Raw genomic sequence first — 7,774 nt, 5'->3', positions numbered from 1 at the left:
TGAGTCATTGCCCTTCTGGTCCTTTTGTGTGTGTGTGTGACAAAGGGGAGAGAGGTTCTCACTCTGTTGTGTGGGCTAGAGTGCAGGGGTGTAATCACAGCTCATTACAACCTTAAACTCCTGAACTCAAGCAGTCCTCCCACCTGAGCCTCCTGGTGACTGTCACCATGCTCATCTAATTTTTTTGTACACTTTTTGTAGAGACAGGACCTTGCTGTGTTGCTGAGGCTGGTCTCAAACTCCTGGCCATATATAATCTCCTTCCTTGATCTTTGAAAGTGTTTGGATTATAGGTGTGGGCCACCATGCCCGGCAAAAAGGACCTTTTATCTTTTACATCCCTCCAAAGCATTTAGCACACCCTAACCCTAACTGGTTGATGATAAAAATCAACATTGTCTAAAGAAAGGAAGAGAATGTATTAGATCCAGAAATGTTACTTCACTACATAGATCCTGGTGTTTGTTTTATTTTGTGGGGACAAGTTGACTTCAGTTTGGGAGTTTTTGTAATTATCCTGATGGCAGTGATGACAGTGTCAATCCCAAAGGTTTGGGGAATCCTCAGATAAAATAAGGGGTCCTGAGGCAGAGTTGCTTTTTTTTTTTTTTTTTGCATTTATATTGATATATCTTAGTTCTGTATGTTTTGGGGTAAATGTGATATTTTGATCTTCTATATAATATATAATGATCACATCAGAGTAACAGGGATCTCCATCACCTCACACCTTTATCTGTTATCACACGAGGAGCATTACAATTCTTCTCTTCCAGCTATTTTGAAATATACAATAAATTATTCTTAACTTTAATTTCTCCACTGTTCTGTTGAATACTAGAACTTATTTCTAACTATATTTTTGTACCCTTTAAAAGCATTTTTTATGTCCCATTAAGATTAGAAGGTAGCAGTCTTTAGAGAAATGATTCCTGCATTGACATCAGTTTTTGAATGGTGAACTAGGATTATTGAACATTGAACCCAAATTCATTTCGAAAAAAATTTAAATAATGCCAAACATTTGTAAGAAAAACTTACAAATAATGTGGAATAACAATTATCTTCTGCATTTGTAGCTGTGAAACTGAGGCTGTGAGGAGTAATTTACTCCCAAGGTAGTGGTGGAGTTAAGAGCTGACCCCACCTCCTGTTTGATATTGACATGAAGCATCACGCTAGGTGCCTGCAGCTATGTGAGACAATTAACACTTTTGCACAAAATAAATACAATAAAGTTTTCTAGTGTTTTTGTTTTTTTTATTCTTTAGGCATTCCAGATTAATTTTGGCTCCAAGACTTTCGAAACAGGGACAATATCAAGGTCTTTACGAAGAATGTATATACTGGCCTTGCAGAGATTTTCTAGAGTTAATTGCACACATACTGGTAATTAAAAGCAAGATGGGTGCGAGCAGGTGTGTTTACTAAGCATCTCCATCATCTATCTGCTTGCCTGTCTATCTACCCTGTTTGCTAAACTTCTCAGATTCTTCATTTTCATTTGTTTGCCTTTTTTTTAAGACATTGTAATTTTCACATACACATGTACTTGTATGTTAACTACACAAACAACAACAGTAATATTATGATAACGAATGTTTCTTAGGTACTTGCTATGAGCCTAGTACTTTCTAGACACTTCACGTGTATTAAACCACTGAATTTTCAAAACGAATTCACCCGCCCCATTTATAGGTGAGGCACAGAGAAGTTAATGTGTCCTATGGCAAACACTAGGAGATGGCAGCAGGAAGGTCACATGCCAGGAGGGTCACACCAGGCAGTCTGTGTTTCGGGGTGCTTCTCTGTCTGAGTGTGGAAGTGCTACTAGGGTCGCGTGTTCTTCTTGTACCTCACGGGTCTTTAACAGTGGATCCAGAGAGCAAAAGAACTTCTCTAAGTTAAGTCCAATGTCTCTGGAATCATGTTTTAAACTTGTATGTAATGTGGCACTCAATGCAATTTTTTAGGGCTTTTTTGTTTTTTTGCGATGGAAGAGATAAGTGATTTATCCCAGTTGTTGTAGAAAATTGACATAATAATCCCTAGTTTTACTTTACCATGTTGTCCCTTAGAAATATCTTACCACTGATGTGTTAAAAATGGGCTTAGGAGAATATGTGAGACTAAAACAATAAACTGTTTTTAAGTTTTTCTCCCGGTTAGTAAACGATCATTTTTATTATGTTTATCTTTGCTGCTTTAGGGAGCTATGAACCCTCACCCCCATTATAGAGTAATGAGGGTCATTTGTGGATTCTCTGCCCACAGGTCTCCCAGTTGACACACAAATCCCACACTCAGCATTTCTCCTCTTCCCAGAGTGAGTCTGGTCCTTGAAGGTCGTTTTTGTGTGGACTTCTGTAATTCATTTGCCCAGAGTATACTGTTCACTGGACATAGTTCACTCTCTGTTGATTAGGGTTGTGGAGTATTTGCTGTCTGCCTAGGTTTTGCAAATTATCTGTGGTAAAGGATTAAAATGTCAACATCAGGTCACTGGCCTTCAACGTGGTAGATGGGCTGATGTTATAGTTTTAAAATCTTTAAATAAGTTTATTTTTTAATATATTGAAGGACTTCTACAGGGAACTTTTTATGCAAAAGGAATTAACTATAGTTGGAAGTGATTCTAAAGTGGAAAGTATTGGATATTTTTACACATTAAATTTGAAAAGTAACATGAACCAATAGAAATACATCTTGCTTGTTACTTTATTCAACACTCAGAAACTCCTGTCTTGTATTATAGATTTTGGGGGGCATGTCTTTGCTTTTGATTTGTAAAATCCTTGCATATTCACATTTTTGTGTAGGTCACAAAGGCTTAAAACTATTTTTAATACAATGAAAACTCTCCAGGAAGATTTCAAATTAACTCTTGTCCAAATCAAACATAGCTATAAATCTATCTTATTCTTTGCACAAGATTATTTAAATCTTAGGGTTGAGGTGTATGGACATGGTCACTAAATCAGAGTCTGACATGACATCCAATAATTACGTATGAGGATGGCCATGTGATATTAGAATGGAATAACCATTTGCAACTCAGCAGGGTTACAAATAAGTAGAAATGGAGGTTTGTTGTCTTTCCCATCAAGGTAAACTCAGTTTTCCAAGTTGTGTTGCATGTGTAGTCAGTCCGTGATAACTCAGCGAGTTCTTTCCATGTTTCAACACGTATTTAATTCTATTAAGGGTTGATGACACAGAAATAAAGCAGCCAGGAATTTTAGTCTTCTGCTGTCTTCAAGGTGCTTCTAAGTTACTTAATAAGGTAATAGCAGTACTCCGAACTCTGCTACTAACCAGAAGCATGGCATTTTATACGTGCCCGGGTCTTGTTTTCTGGACCTGAACAGCGCAGGTGGTTCTCCTGGCTCTCCTCTTTCTTCCCACCTCCTAGTTTTCCTGGGTTTTTCTCAGGTTCCTCCTCCACCCTCAGACCTGTAAGTGTTGTAGTTCTCAGGGACGGTTCCGCCCTCTCAGCTCCTCTTCCCTATCTGCACTCCCTCTCCAGGGGAATAATTCATCTCACTTAAACTTCTGGCTTTAAACACTATCTGTGTACTATTTTTCTAAATTTTCATGCTAGCCAGGACTTTCCCCTTGAGTTCTAGATTCATGTATTGTGCAACACCACATTTTTACCAGATGTCCAAAAGATATTTCAAACTTAGCAGGGCCAAACAGAACTGGTAATTATGTTCCTTAAACGTGGTATATATCTTTCCCCCTTCCCTTCCTCCTTCCCCTTTCCCTTCTATCAGCTTTTCTCACCTCCATAAACGGCCTCAGTATTCTCTGAGTTGTTTAGGTCAAAACCCAGGAGTCCATACTGAGTCCCTTTTTTGCCCTCCCACTGCCCACCTGACTTGTAGTGACTGCTGACAGCTCTACTCCCAGAATGGATTTTAGAATCTGACGACTGCTGGTGCTTCCTTTGCCATAATCCTGGTCTAGGCTTCACTGGCTTTGGCTGGGGCTGCTGCCACACTGCCAGTGCCCTCCCTCTGCTCTTGCCCACTGTGGCCTGTGGCATTCAGACAGGGATCTTTTGAAGTGCAAAGCAGGTCTTGCCGTGCTGCTTTTTAAGAATTGACTATGACTACACAATAGCTAGAAGAAAGTTCAGCTTCCTTACTGAGGGCTAGACAGCCTTTCTCCTCTGCCTCCTCCCCCTCTACTCTCCCCTGTTCGTTCACTCTGCCATCACAACCTGGCCTCCTTTGCATCCACTCTTAGAACCTTTTCAGTTACTGTGCCTTTACTCAGAAAGGCCTCGTTCCTCCCTCCTCCCTCAGTCCCCTCCTGGCTCTGCTTTTCTTCACCCAGACCCCGACAGACAGGGCGTCACTTCCTAGGACAGCCCTTCACCATCGCACTCTCATCCACTGCACCTGCTGTTATTATCCTTAGCTTATCAGCATGTCAGCTGAGTTTGTTTATTTACTTGTTTGTTTGCTGCCTTCCCTACCAGAATGCAAGCTCCTTTGGGTGAGGAGTATTCAGTGTTGAATCCCCAGCACCTGGAACAGAGGCACGTAGTAGGTCACCAGAAAAATTAGTTGATGGTTTGGTTAACTGGCCCATATGTTCTCATCTGTAAAACCAAGGGCATGGAATCATTGATTTCAAAGGACGTTTCTAGTCCTAAGATTCTGCTCTAACCTCTTAATGCTGGATTGGTTTGAGGAAGAGAAGGGTAGTTTTACTGAGTAAGATACAGGTTTACAAAGCAAGATACATTTACCATAGACAGGGAGCAGACCCCACTGCCACTGGGAGGAGGCAAAGAGACCCCAGTCACATTTCTACTTGGCTTTTCATTCCTTGTAAGCAGAAAGAGGGGTAGTTTCTACACACCCACACAAGAGAAGAACACAATTAAATTCAAGTGGGAGAGAAAGGGAAAAAGAAAGGGAGGAGAAGGGAGGAGGGAAGGGGATTGGTGTGCTCTCACCTAATGGGCACGATGTAAGGCTACATGGCACCTCCTGGATGAAGGGCTCAACTACAACGGGGACTTTACCTCCCAAATACAAACAGTTAACCCAATTGTTTGAATGCTCATATCAATCTGAAATTTAAAAAATAAATAAAAAAATTACTGGATTGGTTTGTAATGAGGATAGCAAAACCTCCAATTTGTACTCATTGTCTAAGACCCGGATGAAGCTACATCTCCAACTACCTGGACCTACAGAGGATTCCCCCTCCAGTGTGGACAACTGTAGAGTCTCTTGTGCCCAGTCCGGGCTGGCTGTGCGCTGTTTGCTTTAACTGCGGTTTCACTTGAACACTTTCGAGGTAAGACCCAGTGCTGGTCCCAGCCAGTTTCTCTCATGATAATAATGACAATGCTAGTTATGTCAACACATGCCAGGCACTGTTTTTATTTGCCATGCATTAACTAGTCTATTTTTTACAACTATTCCATGAATTAACAAACAGGACGGGAAGTTAAGGCACGGAGTGTTGAGGGGCTCGCCCAATTCCTCACAGCTAGTAAGTAGTACATCTGCCATTAAACCTGGGGATTCTGCTCCCCAGTCTGTGCTCCTAGTCAGTGCATGACGGTATGTCGTATGGTACCTCACTCAGATGCTAAACGTATGTGGGAACTATGATAGATACCTGGTATTCATTTGAATGAACTCAGAGAATAAATGGGAAGGAAAGAAAATGTGCATGGGCAGTTCTGTGGAAGGAGTTGTATATTTTATCCTGAAAATATCTAAAGAATCATTCCTGGAAGCTGCTTATTCCCAAGTACCTTGTTTTTCCTGGCTGTGGCCCTCGCATGGCTGGCACTCACACTCAGCCTTCCAGGTCACTCTGTGTCTGCTTAATCCAGCAGTTTAGTGTCGGAGGAGCCAACTTTTTTCAAATAAATTCCACAGATGTCTCGCCTAACCTACTTAGCTTGAAAGGTAACCATCAGTATAACAGAAACGAAAATAAATTCAAACCTGATCTTCCCAGGAAGAGCAGGACTGATGTGGGTTAAAGGACTTTATTTTCAGAAAGACTTTTCTTTCTACAGGCCTTTATAAAAATATCATAAAATAAAGTCATGTGCAACTGTTTTTAAAACAGTAGGATAAAGTAACATGGAAGAGTGGATTTCACCTTGGATTTATGGTGGGACTGTCTGAAACTCTCATCGTCAGGGAGGCTTCGGTGCCTGACGCCGACGTCCTGGCTGGTGTGCGTTTCCTCTTGGGCTTGGTCTGCCCCCCATCCTACCCACCTGCCTCGCTGCTGCAGGTTCTGGGAAAGGGACAAAGCAAGATGACTTTATTTGGGAAGAAGAAAGAATAAAGCACAAGACAAAAAGGGCACATTCTCCTGCCAGCTACTGCCTTGTAACTCTCCGCCCTAAAGTTTCCATTGCCAGTAACAATGAATGTCACTTTGCCAATATAATAATAGTTTTGAGAAATTATCAGAGAATAATTGTCCTACTTTTTTGAATGGCATCATTGATTTTACATATATACATATACAGTGTTTGCACATATATATATGTATATGAAAAAGCTTGTCATTTACTTAAAAGGTAATTGGGTATCCATAACAATTTTTAAGGGGAGGAAACTTTCAAGATTAATCAGAGTGGATACGGACTAATTGTATGGACATAAATAAGAGTTTGTTATAATAACTCAGGCATGACTTGATGAGCCTGAACCTGAGTGGTGTCAGTGTCCTGGTGTATAAGGATAAAGGTGAGAATAGGTTAAAACTGTCTAAATGAAAACAAGGTTGGCTCAAGACTGTTTTGGAGACAGATTGAAGATAAGATGAGGCAGTATTAAAGTTACTCCAAAGCTATGAAAATGGCTTATAATACCATAACTCTTCGTGTAAATTTGAAAAAAAAATTAGACGGGCATTGTGGTGAGAAGATGACCAATTGATTTTGAATATACTGATACACTGAACTAATGTCAAGTGAATTTCATGGGGAGGGATGGATCTCCAAGTTTTTTTTTTTTGAGACAGAGCCTCAAGTTGTCACCCTGGGTAGAGTGTCATGGCATTACAGATCACAGCAACCTCTAACTCCTGGGTTCAAGTGATTCTCCTGCCTCTGCTTCCCAAGTAGCTGAGATTACAGATACCTTCCACAATGCTCAGCTATTTTTTGGTTGCAGCCGTCATTGTTATTTGGCAGACCCAGGCTGGATTCAAACCCGCCAACTCAGGTGTATGTGACTGGCGCCTTAGCCGCTTGAGCCACAGATGCCGAGCCAGATCTCCAAGTTTTTTTGACAGTGACCATAGTAAGAAACAATTTCACATGGTGACCTAATAGATACATGTGTAAAAAAATTTTACAAAATGGCAATAATCCTATTTTATACAATTCACTCTCATATATTCTATTACTTTTTTTTTACTAAATCATACTGATCATGATCTTGTTTAAAAATTGTTCTAAAGACAGTTGGAAATTAGAATCTTACTTTAGTAGATATGTTGTAGAGATTTTTGGTCATAAAGATCTTGTAGAAGAAAGGTCAAGGCTGACATAGGTTTTGGGAGTCACATGTCCCAAAGTGAGTTGGAATTCACAGTGAGTTGGATTCACAGAAGTGGACCACATGGCATAGGAAGTGAGCTGGATTCACAGGAGTGGGTCACGTGGCATAGGAAGTGAGCTGGATTCATAGGAGTGGGTCACGTGGCATAGGAAGTGAGCTGGATTCACAGGAGTGGGTCACGTGGCATAGGAAGTGAGCTGGATTCACAGGAGTGGGTC

The 7,774-nt window shown here is 40.8% G+C and overlaps 1 long non-coding RNA gene across 2 annotated transcripts in view; it reads left to right on the top strand.

Annotated features, from left to right (window-relative positions):
• Positions 1-1,298: 1,298 nt before the first annotated feature.
• Positions 1,299-7,774, top strand: part of LOC111725389 — a 9,718-nt gene continuing 3,242 nt past the window's right edge. The window contains exons 1-2 of one of the 2 annotated variants that reach the window (XR_002773466.1): positions 1,299-1,418; positions 5,173-5,316. This is a non-coding gene — a long non-coding RNA (uncharacterized LOC111725389). Of the gene's footprint in view, positions 1,419-5,009; positions 5,317-7,774 lie in introns of those variants that run through there. The other variant, XR_002773465.1, reaches the window with a different exon arrangement.

Source organism: Otolemur garnettii, unplaced genomic scaffold, assembly GCF_000181295.1.
Source record: "Otolemur garnettii isolate 467f Iridium unplaced genomic scaffold, OtoGar3 scaffold00039, whole genome shotgun sequence".
In the NCBI taxonomy this organism is placed as follows: domain Eukaryota; kingdom Metazoa; phylum Chordata; class Mammalia; order Primates; family Galagidae; genus Otolemur; species Otolemur garnettii.
The sequence above is the reverse complement of the archived record's forward strand: the minus strand, read 5'-3'. Positions and strand labels throughout refer to the sequence as shown.